This window comes from Notolabrus celidotus, chromosome 2 (genome assembly GCF_009762535.1).
Source record: "Notolabrus celidotus isolate fNotCel1 chromosome 2, fNotCel1.pri, whole genome shotgun sequence".
Lineage (NCBI taxonomy): Eukaryota > Metazoa > Chordata > Actinopteri > Labriformes > Labridae > Notolabrus > Notolabrus celidotus.
Window position 1 is genome coordinate 36,762,590 of NC_048273.1, and position 17,216 is coordinate 36,779,805.

Below are 17,216 nucleotides of genomic sequence, written 5' to 3' on the forward strand. Positions count from 1 at the left end.
AGATCTAGTGGATGATTTTTATTTATCATGGATAAGTGCTAGCGCTAGTTAGCATAGCCACATAGCTACATGTTCGCAGCTGTGTACCAAGACACACGTCGACATACTGATAGATAAAACAACAAGAAACACTAAATCTGTGACCAATCCTTCAGAAAGGTCCTGCTGCAGGCGCCTCTCCGTCAGGATCAGATTCTGGATCAGATTCAGAGGGTTGAAGTAACGTGATCTCTGAGCAGCCGTGTATATTCAGCCAACATGTAAACATTAGATCAACGTGCTGGAGAGCCGAGGCACGTCCACTTCCGGAGGGGGCGTGGTCAGAGGGAAAACAGAGTGTTCTGAGGAGGACTGAAGAAGAGGACTTTTCAGGCATGCCAAAATCTGATTTCAAAGTGTTTTTTTGAGCATAAACTTTAAAGACATGTTTTGGGGACCTCTTAGACCAATATATATTGATGAAAAAAGCGTGATATGTCACCTTTAAAGGCCAACCTTAACTTTGCCTCTGTGCCTCATGCTAGGTGGACTGAGAGTTAGGCATGTCTAGTATGGTGATTCAGTGATCAGCTTCAAAATTCTGCTTCAGCAACAAGAGGTTGACATCACAGAGACTACATCTGTAACTTATACACTCTATGTGCATGGGTCACTGGAAAACTCTAATACACATCAAGTCACTTTCCTCCAACATGCTGTCTTTCATTATGATGAGTTCTTGTTGACATGAGCAAACACACACATGCATGAAGTTATTAACAGTTTCCATACTGAAGATGCACAGACACTCACACACACACACACACACACACACACACACACACACACACACACACACACACACACACACACATACCCGCCTATATGTATTACAAGGACACATCTCTCCAAACCAGTCTGGTGGTGTATTAGGGGAGCACCCCTTTCCAGCTGCCCCACAGAGATGTGGGTGGTATCAAAAATTCTTTTTTGAGCCCAACAACACAGATCTCACTTCGGAGTTTGAATACACACAACACAACTGGAAATATAACAACCTGACAATATGCATCATTATGTGGACAATAATTAATTTGATAATAAGCCCCACCCATGACATAAAGTGTTATTATAAGGACTAACACCATTTGTGAGGACAGTGGCTATACAACACACAAAAACGGCACTGAAGTGTATTAAAGGGTCAAACATGAATTAATGGAACGGGAAAACACACACACTACAGTGAAGACATTGTGCTTTAAAAGGACACACCCGATATATGAGGACTGCCTGTTCTATAAAACACAAAGTATATCCCCATACATGAGGTATGTCTGTAATGCAGAGCTGGTTTACTGTAACCGACAATATAACCAAACCTGTATGTGTAGTGATTTTTATATAGTGTTATGTGTCATATGACTGTTTTTCTACATTGAGTATGATCTTTAAATAGACAAGAGAACATATCACAGCATACTCAGTAAAGAAGAAGCCATGTTTAATTATTTCTGTTTTGAAAACAGTGACAGTCAGTTCCCTGTTTGGCCGCACAGCAGCCATCATCAGAGGGCTGAGAACAACAAACACAAAGGGAGTTGGACTTCACTCTCTTTTTAGGAAGGTTCTTAAAGTGTCTGATCACCGCTGAGACCTCTTTTAGAGACCACTGTTGTTTTTGTTTCCTCCGAGGATTGTCCCTTTCAGCAGCTTCTTCAAGTAACTCTATAAAAGAGGAAAAGAGATTCATTGACTTTACATTTGTTTGTGAAATACTAAAATTACAATTTCAAAGAAATGTAAATAAAAAAATGTATCTCCTGATACATATTCTGATATCCCAGATCATGGCACTGGATTCAAGGTGCAGATCAGATACCAATGCTCTCCCTTCCCATATTTAAAATGTGATAACACATCTAACTATGCACACCTAACTGCATAGAGCTCATTGTTCTTGTATTTGTAAAGGTAACATAAAATGTTTTTTGCGTTATATCTGTTAAAACTAAGTGTGCTCTTATTGATCTGCAACCTATAACGATCAGATGATAATGGTTTGATTAGTCTCTATTAAATGCCAATCAGCCTGAAGAAAAATAGGCATGTGTGTATGTGTGAAACTGTGCCTTGGACAATAACATTTGTTTTATTTAATCAAGACAAAGAGAGTCAGTGTATTTAAGCAGTGTTTTGGAAGAGTTGCAGCATCACTGGATAACACAATACATTTCTGTGAGCTGTTCAGGTAGCACCTGTGTATTCCAGCTCACTGTTCTCCCTCTGAAAGGCTGTTCAGTACTGGGGCCTACAGTAACATACCTACTTTCTGAGGCCTCAAAAGGCTGATTTATTTGTTTTGGGCCAATAATCTCCTAACGGTTAGCTGCCATAAAAAGAATATATTCTAGGTTTACAGTGCCTTCATCTGCATTGTCAGCTTATATCATAAAGTACTGTTTAGTTTAGGTTCTAGCTCTACATCACTCTAATATAACAACAGAAGAATATTTGTTTGAAGTGGGTATGATTAAGAGCATATAATGTTTCAGTTTATGATTAGCATTTCCTGAGTTGAAAACAAGGCAGGTTGATGTCCTGTAAATGACCTTCACCATGGTCCTTGCATAATCTTGTTTTTATATTTGTTCATTATGTAAATTCCTGTAAGTTACATTATTAAGATGAGTGCTTTTATTTATGTTTATTTACATCGTAGAGGCAGACTTTCGGTAAAAAAAGGACAAAATAGACGAACTTGAAACCACACAAATGTCTCCCAAACGGAGTGTGTCGAAATTGTATTCTTTGTTTTAGCACCTGGCTGATAATGTTAGTTTAAAAGGAAGCTAATAATTTCATTTACAGATAAATATGCTTATATTTAGCACTCTATCAAAGCTTGTCATTTCGTCAAGTTTAAAATGGTAATCTGTTATTTTGTTTCGTCTTCTCCGTAGCTCTGACGGTGTGTTCACACAATGGTCACAGCATGCTCTTTGGAGCTACATTATAAAAAATTTAAGATTTGTGAACCATCCGTTGGTGAGTCAGAGCATCATTCAGCCGGGGAGGCTACATGTCCCATTTCAGTATTAACTATATATTTTGTTTTGTCTTTATGCTGCTTTTATACTGCCAATAAGCAATGCAAAAAACAGTGAAAAACGAGAAAAATCGATCAACATGATTCGGTTGTAGTCTCCTTTGTGTTTGTGCTTTTACCTAGTGGTTCCTGCTCTTCTCTTCTTTTGGGCACTTTGCACTTCCCAACAGTCTTTTTGCTGATTGCTGAAAAGAGGGGAGAAACTAGTAAAATATCTTAAATCCTGACATTAAGGTTACCATTTAATTGTCATCTTAACTGCTATGTCATTTACAGGATGTTATAAATCTACATCTCCAAACCATCTAAACTGTAATTTTTAACAGCTTCAGAGCATCCTACAGCTAATGAGCATATATATATAAAACCATCAAGAAAGGAAGATCACAACACTTCATAGATACTGCAAAATATTGCTTACAAGATGATGACTAATGGAACTTGTTTAAGTTTCAAAATGTGTTGTTGTCAACATTTACATATCTTTAACCATAGCTCTGCAGTTCAAAATGTTTAATTCTTGTTATACTTTGAGATGTCCCTTCTAGGGCAGAGTCACAATCTGTGAATGGAGAAGTACACATTGAATACACCCTAACAAACAGCAGCAGTGTGTAGTCTACATGACCACATGTAATATTCAAACATCACTGGGCTGCTGAACTGAGGTTGATGGTCATACCGTCTGAGCTGCCTGGAGGTTCCTCGACAGGACAGCTAGCTGTCTCCAATCCTGCAGCATGAAAAACAAAACTCAATATGAATGGTCATTTGATCATTTCACCTGGGCCAATATCTCAACAATTATTTTAAACAGCATTAGTAATTATGTTAAATGTCCAAAGTTGTCACATTACAATATATAGTGTCAAAATATCTCATGTTAAAAAAAACCTGTAAGCTTTGCAAAACAACCTCCGCACATAAATTGAATTTTAAGCTGTGATTGCTGAGTCATAATATTCAAACATCACTGGGCTGCTGAACTGAGGTTGATGGTCATACCGTCTGAGCTGCCTGGAGGTTCCTCAACAGGACAGCTAGCTGTCTCCAATCCTGCAGCATGAAAAACAAAACTCAATATGAATGGTTTGGTTTCATATGTTCAAACATTTCATAATCCCAAACTGTTCTACACTTTCTTTATAGAGGAACAATCTCTGGCAATATCTCTTCAGCATCTCAAACAGACGTACAGTTAAAATTGCAGATTCAATTATCCTTTATTTTGCTTTGCAGGGATTTGGTTTGTCCTTTCCTTTGTGGTGTTTTGTGACTCACGTTCAACTCAAAGAGCTGTATTCTCTGTGGTAGTACCATGATAATCAACCTCGCTTTTGCCCATGGGGCCTGGCCGGGCCAAGCCCGAAGAAGCTACACGGAGCAACCCTGTGGACCCACCACCAGCAGGGATGGCTTTCGGGGTCGGGTGCAATGTAAGCCGGGTGGCAGGCAAAGGCGGGGACCTAGGCGCGCCGACCCCTGGCAGCACAGACTGGCGTTTGGTACGTGGAATGTCACCTCTCCGGCGGGGAAGGAGCCGGAGCTGGTGCGGGAGGTGGAGCAATACCAGCTAGATATAGTTGGGCTCACCTCCACGCGTAGCACCGGCTCTGGAACCAAACTCCTGGAGAGGGGCTGGACTCTTGCCTTTTCTGGAGTTGCCCAGGGTGAGAGGTGCCGGACGGGTGTGGAAATACTCACAAGCCCACGGCTGAGCGCCACAGTTTTGGAGTTTACCCCGGGGACCGAGAGGGTCGCCTCGATGAGGCTTCGTGTCGCTCTGGGAAAGTCTCTGTCTGTTGTTTGTGCCTATGCGCCTAACAGCAGTTCAGAGTACTCGGCCTTCTTGGAGTCTCTGGGTGGCGTCCTAGAACGGGTGTCGCCTGGGGACTCTATAGTTCTACTGGGGGACTTCAATGCTCCCATGGGCAACGACGGAGAAACCTGGAGGGGAGTGATTGGGAGGAACGGCCTGCCTGATCTGAACCCGAATGGTGCTTTGTTATTGGACTTCTGTGCTAGTCATGGATTGTCCATAACAAACACCATGTTCGAACATAGGAATGTTCATAAGTGTACTTGGTACCAGAACACCCTAGGCCAAAGATCGATGATCGACTTTGTGGTCGTATCATCTGATCTGCGGCCGTATGTTTTGGACACTCCCCCCGGCTGCGCCTTGAAATCCTGTCCATGAATGTCACAAACAGAATTGGTGATTTGCCCATCATTAACTGGCTGTTAGCTTGTGGTAAAGGGCTTGTACAACAATATAGGGTGGGTGTGTGTCTGAATTGTTCTATGTTAACATTTTATAAAGTGTGACATCATTGCAGCTCCAAAATATGATAAAGTTGTTCATGGACATACAGCGCTATATTTACAAAGCCTTGCCTACTTTAAACCAAATCTAAAGAACTGGACTTAAATCCCCTCATTAATGCACTTTACAAAAACATTGTTGACCTGGAAGTTCATCACATTATTAGATATACAGATGCTCTGACATGTAAATGTGATTTAAACAGCACTGAAACCTACAGTCTTTTTCTTACTATATCATACTAACAAGGGTACAGTCCTAAATAAATGGATCAATTTATGTCAAAGTGTGAGCAGTTTCAGTAATTTCACTTGTCAGACTTCTGTAGTTTTGTTAAGTCTTTGATTGGAACACAAGAATATGTGATGTCAAATTTAAGATCTCCACCACTTCAGACAAGTAAGAAAAACAGAGTTAAGCCAATTTTAAATCAAAATGATTTTTTTTATGTTAAACTTTAAATATATAAAATTTTAGGATTTCAGGAGGACACGACAAGAACATAAGATGACAGAACATGTCGTATGTGTTGCTCTCTAGAGAATGTATTTTTTTACCCTCTGTGGACCTTCAGAACAAACTTCAAAACAAATGTCCCTATGGCCACATTAAAGTACATCTTATCTTAGAAAAAAAGCCTTGTCTATTCTAAAACTTAGAATGTAATAAGTCACCTGTTGAATGCCACCATTGGGTCTCAGCTGAGGGTCTGTCTCAGGTGAAATCTTGTGGGGGAAAAAATGAAAGACTTAAATCACTGAACATTATTAAGCACACCAAGGAAGTACATGCTGATGTTTTAAGCTTGTAACACAACTATGTATTTAGAGAATGGTAGATAACACAGGTGATACTGTGAGTTATCAACTAAAGAATGTGAGGATTTACTAGCATACAGACCAATAAAATACAAATACACAGTCCTCAGTGTGAGTAACCTCGCAGGTTTATGAGGACCGTACATCTATACTTCTAAATACAAATACACAGTCTTCTGTGTGTGTAACCTTGCAGGTTTATGAGGACCGTACATCTATACTTCTAAATACAAACACACAGTCCTCAGTGTGAGTAACCTCGCAGGTTTATGAGGACCGTACATCTATACTTCTAAATACAAATACACAGTCTTCTGTGTGTGTAACCTTGCAGGTTTATGAGGACCGTACATCTATACTTCTAAATACAAATACACAGTCTTCTGTGTGTGTAACCTTGCAGGTTTATGAGGACCGTACATCTATACTTCTAAATACAAATACACAGTCTTCTGTGTGTGTAACCTTGCAGGTTTATGAGGACCGTACATCTATACTTCTAAATACAAATACACAGTCTTCTGTGTGTGTAACCTAGCAGGTTTATGAGGACCTTACATCTATACTTCTAAATACAAATACACAGTCCTCAGTGTGTGTAACCTTGCAGGTTTATGAGGACCTTACATCTATACTTCTAAATACAAACACACAGTCTTCAGTGTGTGTAACCTCGCAGGTTTATGAGGACAGTTCATCTATACTTCTAAATACAAATACACAGTCTTCAGTGTGTGTAACCTAGCAGGTTTATGAGGACAGTTCATCTATACTTCTAAATACAAATACACAGTCCTCAGTGTGAGTAACCTTGCAGGTTTATGAGGACCTTACATGAATACTTATAAACACAAACATTGGTCCTAATTTCCTGCCAAGTCCGTTTTACACAGCTGGTTTTAAACACAGATAATAAAACTGATGGGTCTGTAGGTATTTATCACAGATTAAATCTACTCAATAAATACATTTTAATTCTATTTTGCCAAATACTAAAGTTATTTCCACGGGTCAGAGGCACACCTCACAGACATTTACCTTCCCCATTGCATCCTCTGCCGTAGAGCTGGCCTGGCCTTGGCCTTCCTTGTCTGGAGTCCCCTGTGAAATATGAAGCAACATTTAGTATGCAATAATTCAACGCAAATTAAGTGTTTAACTTAGGCAGCATTTCATTATATTCATAAATTGGAAAAAAAGTAACATTTGTTAACCAAGCCTTGCAGGGGTTCTTCTGTAACCAAGTGGAAAAATGTGAGCAAAGTTCAAAAAAATGATTATTAACTCGAGTATGCATCCATCCTAAAAGATTGAACTCAAAATCATCAGACGCTGACACGACAAGAACATAAGATGACAGAACATGTCGTATGTGTTGCTCTCTAGAGAATGTATTTTTTTACCCTCTGTGGACCTTCAGAACAAACTTCAAAACAAATGTCCCTATGGCCACATTAAAGTACATCTTATCTTAGAAAAAAAGCCTTGTCTATTCTAAAACTTATAATGTAATAAGTCACCTGTTGAATGCCACCATTCGGTCTCAGCTGAGGGTCTGTCTCAGGTGAAATCTTGTGGGGAAAAAATGAAAAACTTAAATCACTGAACATTATTAAGCACACCAAGGAAGTACATGCTGATGTTTTAAGCTTGTAACACAACTATCTATTTAGAGAATGGTAGATAACACAGGTGATACTGTGAGTTATCAACTAAAGAATGTGAGGATTTACTAGCATACAGACCAATAAAATACAAACACACAGTCCTCAGTGTGAGTAACCTCGCAGGTTTATGAGGACAGTTCATCTATACTTCTAAATACAAATACACAGTCTTCAGTGTGAGTAACCTCGCAGGTTTATGAGGACCTTACATCTATACTTCTAAATACAAATACACAGTCTTCTGTGTGTGTAACCTCGCAGGTTTATGAGGACCTTACATCTATACTTCTAAATACAAATACACAGTCTTCAGTGTGAGTAACCTCGCAGGTTTATGAGGACAGTTCATCTATACTTCTAAATACAAATACACAGTCTTCAGTGTGAGTAACCTCGCAGGTTTATGAGGACCGTACATCTATACTTCTAAATACAAACAGTGGTCCTAATTTCCTGCCAAGTCCGTTTTACACAGAAAAAAAAAATCTCTTGTATCCTCCAAACTGTATGACTGTTGTTCCTTGACTGGTGTGTAAACAGTGCAACAGGGGACTCAATACGAAGTGTTAACCCCTTAACATCTCCACATGATGGCAATTTGTTAAATCAGTATACTACTGAGGTAAAATATTCCCTGAACAACTCAGCCACAGATCATCTCTGTAAAAACAGAGACTAGTCATTTAAAATAGCATGAAAAGCTCATAGTAGTATTTAGTCTTAAAGTTTAGCGGTGATATGTGTGATTCAGACTTCGTCACCTGTCTTACCTGCAGCAGATGCGGTGCGTCTCCTCCTTGGACGTATACAGTCTCCTCTACTCGGAGATATCTTTTCCAGAAACAGACGAGCCAATCACAGTCACCGTTCTAGACACGTTTCTCTGCTCTGATTGGTTGTAGGTGCTGTTAGTCTGCAGTTGTCTCCAGTGCAACACATCCAGCTCCCGAAACTCGGATCAAACTGTAAAACTAGGCAGTGCTGATCATATCTGAATCAAGATTCCGTTACTGCATTGCCTATTTCTCACCTCAAATGTTTTCAGAATCACATTTTAGTGTACTGTTTAGCTGTAATTTGAGATCGTTTGTGACCAGGCAGCCATGTTTCTCACCACCACGCTCAGTGACAGCTCCTTGAGTGACAGGTCACGTTTCTTTGCTCTGATTGGTTGTAAGCATTTTGGTCTGTGCCTGTTGATAACGCCCCCTTGACATAGACATTGCACTGTTTCCACACTGAGGTGTATTTGCAATCTCTCTGGCCATGCCAGGCTAGACGTAGGCAGCAGGAAGAGGAAAGAGTCAGGTGGATCCAAAATGTTTGGGCGGTGGGGGGTCTTTATTTATTTATTTATTTATTTATTTATTTACTTATTTACTCTTTTCAATGATATATTTTATTTCAAAAGTTCCTTGCATAGAATAGTAAAAAAATGTGTCTTTAAATTACTGTTGTCAGGAGATTAATAGAATAAAATACAATAGAACAGGTTGCTCCAAGTTACAAAATAACTCAAATATAAGTTTAATATACAATATAGAGTGTATAGAAGTTAACCTCTTAGCACTCCGGGCGTTTTTAATGGTAATATGGGGTGTAAGACGGGTAATTTCAGTGATAGATAACAGGTCAACAGTATATGTCACATAGAAGTGGTTTACATCATTTGGAGATTTCGCAAGAATCGCATTTTTCGACGATTGGCTGGTGAGCACCTCTGTTCTTGAGGCTGCTGAGAAAGCCCCTTATTGTCAACATACCTAGGAAAGCCATACATCCTCTGAGAGCCCTGTGTCTCTAGTTTATGTGTGTAAAGTTTCATGAGGCTGTGATTATCCTAGAGGTCACAAGAGGTCATTTTATACAGTGATCTCGAGGTTTCAAAAACTGGTCTCACTAAGAGAAAAGGCTACTGTGGGCTCTAATATCATCACACATGAATACAATAGGGATTGAATCCACAAGAGTCTCAGCTTTCCAGTGATATCACATGTATGCAAATCAAACACTGTTTAGGGACCCCAGTATGCAGAAACACCATTTTAGACTAGGCGAAAAAAACACATTTGTACTGCATGCAGAAACCTGCTTTGTTTTTGCCTCAAACTGAATGGGAATAGCATAAAGTGGGTATGTATGTAAAGAGGAGACTTGTGGGAACCCACTGAAAGATTTTCATTCAGATATCTTGAGGTCAGAGGTCAGGGGACCACTTTGAAAAGTTTTTTGATAGCCAAAATTTAGCCTAACTTTGGAGCGTTAGTTAACCCACTTCCCTTCCTATCATGGCATGGTTGGTATTAATTGATTCATTAATTGATTCCTTATGTCTTCTAGTTTCATATGATATCAGTATCTTCGCTGTATCTTTAAAACTCAGCCCACAGAAGCCTCTGAAAGAAAAAAGTCGGCAGGGCCCGCCAGTGGGCCGTCGGAGTGATGCAAAAAGACAGTGCCTAATATAATAACAATAGTACAATAAGATATTTACAAAATAAAGCTTAGTAAAAAGTAATAGTGGCAGTTACATTGACAGTTGTATTTACGGTAAAAAATAATAAATTAATATGACAAATTACAGGCTTTGTAATTAATTAATTGCAAAAAATGTCATAAGATTTTTGTTACTCAGTCTGGATTACCCTGTTCCTATATGGTTTTATCTTACTTCTACACTTTAATATATTATATTGGTTTATTTTAAAAGGAAAAGTCTGCTGCTTTATCAATCTCTAGCAGACAAGAGTCTGTGATGAAATTCGGTTAATACACAGTATTGACAAAACCCAACATTATGGGGACTTCCGGCCGTCAGCCAATCAGAAGCCGCGAATCATACACATGTGTGAATATTCATGAGCGGGTGCAGTACCAAAATCCAGCAGTACGAGCGCACTTTCAATACACAGATTATACACAGAATCAGTGTTTTGTGTACTAAAAGGACTTTTGGAGAAAATTTGAATTAGAGCTCCCCTAACCTATAGAAACACTTCTACAGTGTCCGAATTATGAGGACTCTGGACATGTCCTCATAATACAAAATGTCCGTGCAGTGTGGTGTGTATTCCGATGAAATGTCTACCTAATACACAAATACCAACACACACACACACACACACACACACACACACACACACACACACACACGGCGTAGAAAGGCAAACATGTTTTCAGGATTTTTCTCCTCCAGCTGCTGAACACATGACGTCTCCTTACATTCTGCACCTTTGTTGGTATAAAAATGTGCGGTATGAAAGCTTTTGTCAACATGACTTTAAAAATTGATGTGCACCTGTACAGCTGTGTGAGAGCCCAGCTTGCCAGTGATTGGCTGTGCAGTCGTACTAAGTAATGTATGGCTGGCACGGTGCTTTTACCTGCCAGGGTCAGAGGCACTACGTGTTTATTTTTATCATGACCTGCTGCAAGCTTCTGGATGTATGGTGGAGGATCCACACCACCTGTGTCCCAGCAGAGTACACATACATGTTCGGGCATGTTTTAATCATGAATCGTTATGTATCAGACGTTTTGTTGATGTAACCCTGTTTCTGCAGCGTAAGGCTGCTTCTCTGTTCCACCATCACTCTTTCACCGCCGCTCCTTCTCTTAGAGGAGGAGTTTGTTCTTTCATATAACAGTTTCCCCCTCAGTTTTGTGAGCGAATGCAAACACAAACACTGTTATTCTCTCCTCATCTGATGCTGATTCTAGCTGATTAACTCAGGTTGACCTTTGACCCCCACCCAGCTGCTCCTGTCAGTCCGTGCCTGGCTTCCTCCAGTGCTTTATTCTACAGCACAGCTCTGTCCTGTTGTTGTCCAGGTTTCGTTTTCCAGCTTTGACACAGTACTCTTCCACTTGTATGAGCAGAGAGTTCTGATTTACAACTTTCTGCACTCAAGCAATTACAGAGCCAGCTTCCCCAAATCAATAGGCCACCCCACGCTCGCTCCATGCTTCCAGGAGATGATTCCTCCTCCCCATGTTACATTTAGAATCAGCAAAGGGACCTTATGTGTGCTTTGCCTTCTAGATGAAATCGAAATGGACATTGCTGCTCATTCATAAAAATCTAAGCAGCCTTCCTGCAAACATTGAGCCGGCACCGATGCCTCACAGACATCAAAGCAATTTTGTTTGCTTTGGTTGGTATCCTCTGTGGCATAACAGTGGGTAATGAAATGTGATCATTATATAATTCCCATTTGTTCTCTCTCCACTTGAATCTAACGTGCCATTTGTTGTTTGACACAGTCAGCTAAGTCTATGTTACAGTTTGTTAGCTTCATCCTGTGACAGCAACAATTAAGGCAGGCCTGTTAATGACATCCTCCTCTTTATTCTTTTATAGGCTTCTTTCATGTCTAGGCACACCTGATTTGAATCAAGACATGTTTGGATGTCACACGTGATGCTTATGAAGTAGAGGTCTGCACTCAGAGGAGGACAGATTGATCTTTTTTTGACAGAGAAAAATATTAACAGAGCACCATGTGGCTTATTGTGTGTCAGCAAACAAAGTGTAGCATGAGTTAGAAACTGAAACTTTAACATCCTCAGCATTGATGTCACATAGGATATAAACACCTTTAACACTGATATGTTTAAGTGTTGTTTGAGTGATTGACACATGCTCTAAGGAGAATCTACTGCCAGTAAAAACTTGTCAGCACATAGATAATTACTAACACTGTTTGAGGCCTTGTTAAAGTCTGTAGTGTGTAGTCAGACTATAACCTTTGTTCACACCAAATTCAAACATGGGTCAACTTTGCAGCAATAAAGCAAAGTGTATGCACACCCAAATAGTTCACAACAGAGTGGGTCAACAAGAATCATTTGAGTGGATCAAGTTTTCATCGGTTGGATAGACGTAGAGAAATCCGACTTAACTCCATCTGTCAGCTGTGTCTTGTATGTCGTTTAAAAAAGAATCATGTTTTGTGTACAGTAAAACGGCCTGTGAGACGATTTTAACAGGTCCTAAAACTCACTCAAATTAATGCTGATGTCTCTGTATGACCCAAAAAAGCAAATGAGACCATCAGTGATAAGACTGAAGATTATAATAAAGGGTGTTTTCATCACCTGCCACCATATTGGACGAGAACACTGGAGAAAAATACATTATTTTCATTTTCCATAGCAAAGATTCCAGATGAGTTATACCTTTAACAGCTGAAAGAAAGCAAGAGGTGAATACTATATACTGTTTTGTCCACAGGGGGCACTAAAAAGCAGTCTGACTTTGGCAGAAAAGATTTGGCACATTTTTCCTGGTCGCAACCATAGACTGTAAATAAAAATGGACAGCGTTGCTCCGCCTCTTCCCGTTGTACAGTTCTGAAGCCAAAAAATCCCTCTCCTGGGCGCAGCCATTGTGCAGCCAGAGCCTGTGAAGCCTTTGTAATAAGCTCCGCCCTACAGCGTAACGTCACAAGACGGTGTGTGCCCTTTGAAGTTTCGTTCTACGGCGGCTGTGAATCAAAGGAAACAGGAAGTAAAACCCGGTTTTTAAACTCTAATAACTAACGAAAAATAAACTTTTCAGAAAAAAAGAGGCTTTGGACACAAAACACTCAAATACTAATTACATATCACCACAGCATACGGATGGGAGAAACATTCGTACGATGTGTATTTATTTTTAAAAGTTTGACTGCTCCCCCATTCAAATGAATGGGGGAGACGGATTTTTTGACCTATACTGCAGCCAGCCACCAGGGGGCAGTCACACTGCTGAAAGCCTCACCACCAGGGCCTTATCCGGCACGCTTGGTCGCAACCCACATACTCAGCCCCGCTGCTCATCCCACAAATGCATGTTCCCTGCAAATGTGCCACCGTTTAAAAGATAATTAATCAGGCTTTCCAATGGTGTATGATTTATTGTCAAGACGCATTGTTACAACAAAGAAATCTACCAAACACAAATGTCCTTACTTTTTGTGCTATGTTTAGTTTTATCTTATCGCATCGCATCGCATCGCATCACACTGCATCTTATTGTATTGTATGGTATTGCATCGTGGGTTATTGCCCAACTCATGTCCCTACACATAACCAAACATACAGCTGTACTCATATGTTTACATACCCTGGCAGAATTTATGATTTTTTGGCCATTTTTTCAGAGAATATGAATGATAAGAGAAAAACCTTTTCTTCACTCATGGCTAGCGGTTGGGTGAAGCAAAATTTTTATCAAAAGACAATGTTTACTCTTTTTATATCATAAAGACAACAGAAACTACCCAAGAAACCATCAATTCTGCCAGGGTATGTAAACTTTTGAGCACAACTGTTTTTGTTGCAACAAAGAAATAATCTAACAAACACAAATTTTGTTAGTTTTTGTGCTTTGTTTAGTTGTATCGTATTGCATAGTATCGCATCGCATCCTATCTTACCATACAGCATCACACCACATCACATTGCAGCGCATTGCAGCGCATAGTATCCTATCATATCGTATTGCATTGCATCGTATTGCATTGTGTGGCATATTATCGTATCGATCGTATTGTACCACATCAGACCGCATCGCCATGTAACGTATAGTATCGTATCGTATCGCATCATATTGCATCGCATCACATTGCATAGCATCGCATCGTATTGTATCGTATTGCATCGCATTGCATTGTGGGACACTGAACAATTCATGTCCCTACCAGGGGAGCAGCTCCCGCGGCTGGTGGTGAAGCTTTCAGCAGAGTGTCTGCCCCCTGGTGGTTGGCTGCAGTATAGGTCAAAAATCCGGCAGTCATACTTTAAATACACGTGGTACGAATGTTTCTCCCATCCGTATGCTGTGGTGATATGTAGTTAGTATTTGACTGTTTTGTGTCCAAGGCATCTTTTTCCTAAAAAATGTTTCTTTTTCGTTAGTTATTAGAGTTTAAAAAACTGGGTTTTACTTCCTGTTTGCTTTGATTCACAGCCGCCGTAGAGTGAAACTTCAAAGGATACACAGCGTCTTGTGACGCTACGCTGTAGGGCGGAGCTTGTTACAGTGGCTTCACGGGCTCTGGCTGCAAAATGGCGGCGGCCAGGAGCGGGATTTTTTGGCTTCAGAACAGTACAACGGGAAGAGGCGGAGCAACACTGTCCATTTTTACTTACAGTCTATGATCACACCGCATCACATTGCAGTGCATAGTATCGCATAGTATCGTATAGTATCGTATCGTATTGCATCGTATCATATCGTATACCGTCACATTGCTTCGAATTGCATCGTATAGTACCGTATGGCATTGCATCATATCATATCGTATCGTATCGCATCACATTGCATCTTATTGCATTGGGTCGTATTATCGATCGTATTGTACCGCATCAGACCGCATCGCATCGCCTTGTATCGTATTGTATCGTATTGCATCATATTGTATCATACTGCATCGCATTGCATCGTGGGTTACTGTGCAATTCATGTCCCTACACATAACCACACATATTGTTACAACAAAGAAATAGTCCATCAAACACAAATGTTGTTAGTTTTTGTGCTATGTTTAGTTCCTAGTAGTATGGTATCGCATCATATCTTAACGCTCAGCCCCACATCACACTGCATCGTGTCCTATCGCATGGCATAGCACCCCACTGCATCGTATTGTATCGTACTGTATCATACTGTATCTATTGTATCGTATCATATCATGTCGTATCGTATCGTGGATTACTGCGCAATTCCTGTCCCTACACATAACCACACATTTGATTTAACAAGGAACTGCTACACAGTGAACCATCTGGACCTCACCATTTTTAAAAATGTCATCACTCACTATTTAGGATCCTGTTCAAGGATCTAATAATGTGTTTTTTGTCCTCAGTGTAGATCTGCTTCTGAGTTTGAGGGAAGACGAGAGCGTGTTCATACTAAATCCCTCAAGTGTACTGCAGTGCAATCTGAGCCCAACCAGCCCGCTAACATGCAGCGTTGGCCTGTCTAAGCACATCAGATCTGTTGTGGGAGAGTTAACAAGGAGGCCCAGATGAGTGTCAAAATAGTGCTTAAATCAAGAGCTGGAGCCGCAGTGCTGCTCGGTGGAGGCCAGAGAAGCTTTGACCGTTGTGACCTCCAATTCACACTGACCACTGATTCATTTCTAGTGATCAAACACATCACAGTCACTCTACCACTGAGTGATACAACATCTCGTCTTTTGATTCATGCTTCACATGACCCTAACATGTTAAAGATCAGGATGAGAGTTTATTCTGACACATTTTATACGTATGGGTCATTATTAGCAACACATAATAAAGATAAAACATGGCCGTCAGAGCCTTTAAAACCCATGATTGGTCATACTAGAAGAGATACAATTAAACGTCTGCATTTGAATGTGTCACAGTATTTCAGTCTTCAATCTCTTTCACATTTGATTTGTTGGATCCTCCTGAATAAGATTGTTTTACTTCCATTGACCTGCTCAGTGAAACACATTGGTGATTGGTAGTGGTGCACCGGATCATCGTTGATCCGTGATCCGTACGGATGCCTCTCCACGGTTCGGCACGGACGTGGTCCGCGGATCGGTTGATGAAAAAAGTTGCGCGCGTTCACGTGATGACTGCATGTTCAATCTACACTCACTCGTCAAGCGCAGCGGTAGTCATGGTAAGTGAAGGAGCAGAGGAACTTGAAAAACCTCCTGCATCTTGTAAGTCACATGTATGGGAGCATTTTGGTTTCCCTGTAAAATACAGTGAATGCTGAATGTGCTTGAGCCACGTTATGAAATTCCGTCGCGCACCCACTAGACCAGAGGCCGTCAATACGCGGGCCGCGTCCGGCCGTCTATTTGTGGCCCCCGAACTGTTATTCCTTCACTCTGTGTTTTGGTCGGGTCACCTTGTGTTTACCGGGACTTGTCTCCATGTCAACGATACGCAGACAGGCTGTTAATGGGTCACTTAGAGTCCAATGCTGCAAGTGAAATCTTTAGGACCCTAGAATAAAACGGTGTGTTCCAAGTTTGCAGCTCAAAGAAAAAGTGGACGGTGAAAATCAACGATTGAAAGAAGAATGGAGTGAATCTTTTGAAGTTCCTCTGCTCCTTCACTTGCCATGCCATGAAATGCAGTGAATTAGGTAGGACTGGGCCCACAGATAGGGTGCTTTGCACAAGCAGTACATTTTGAGATGATTCTTGTTTTTATTTTATTGGCAAAAGTTTAAAAGTGTTTAACAAAATAACTGGAGGGACAAAGTTGTATTTGTCTTTTTTTTTTTTTTTTTTTTTGCTGATCCGAAAAATGATCCGATCCGTGACTCAAAACCGTGATCCGAT

The 17,216-nt window shown here is 40.4% G+C and overlaps 1 protein-coding gene and 1 long non-coding RNA gene across 3 annotated transcripts in view; one reads left to right on the forward strand and one right to left on the reverse strand.

Annotated features, from left to right (window-relative positions):
- The window catches only part of lpp (LIM domain containing preferred translocation partner in lipoma), a 297,770-nt gene that overhangs the window by 126,000 nt on the left and 154,554 nt on the right, over nt 1–17,216 (forward strand). The gene's annotated exons all lie outside the window — the stretch shown is intronic.
- Nucleotides 1,462–9,202, reverse strand: LOC117828819. The gene is made up of 8 exons (XR_004634500.1): nt 8,670–9,202; nt 7,753–7,803; nt 7,271–7,333; nt 6,089–6,139; nt 4,094–4,144; nt 3,771–3,821; nt 3,208–3,273; nt 1,462–1,707 (listed from the first exon to the last, which is right to left on the reverse strand). It is a non-coding gene; the product is annotated as an uncharacterized LOC117828819 (long non-coding RNA).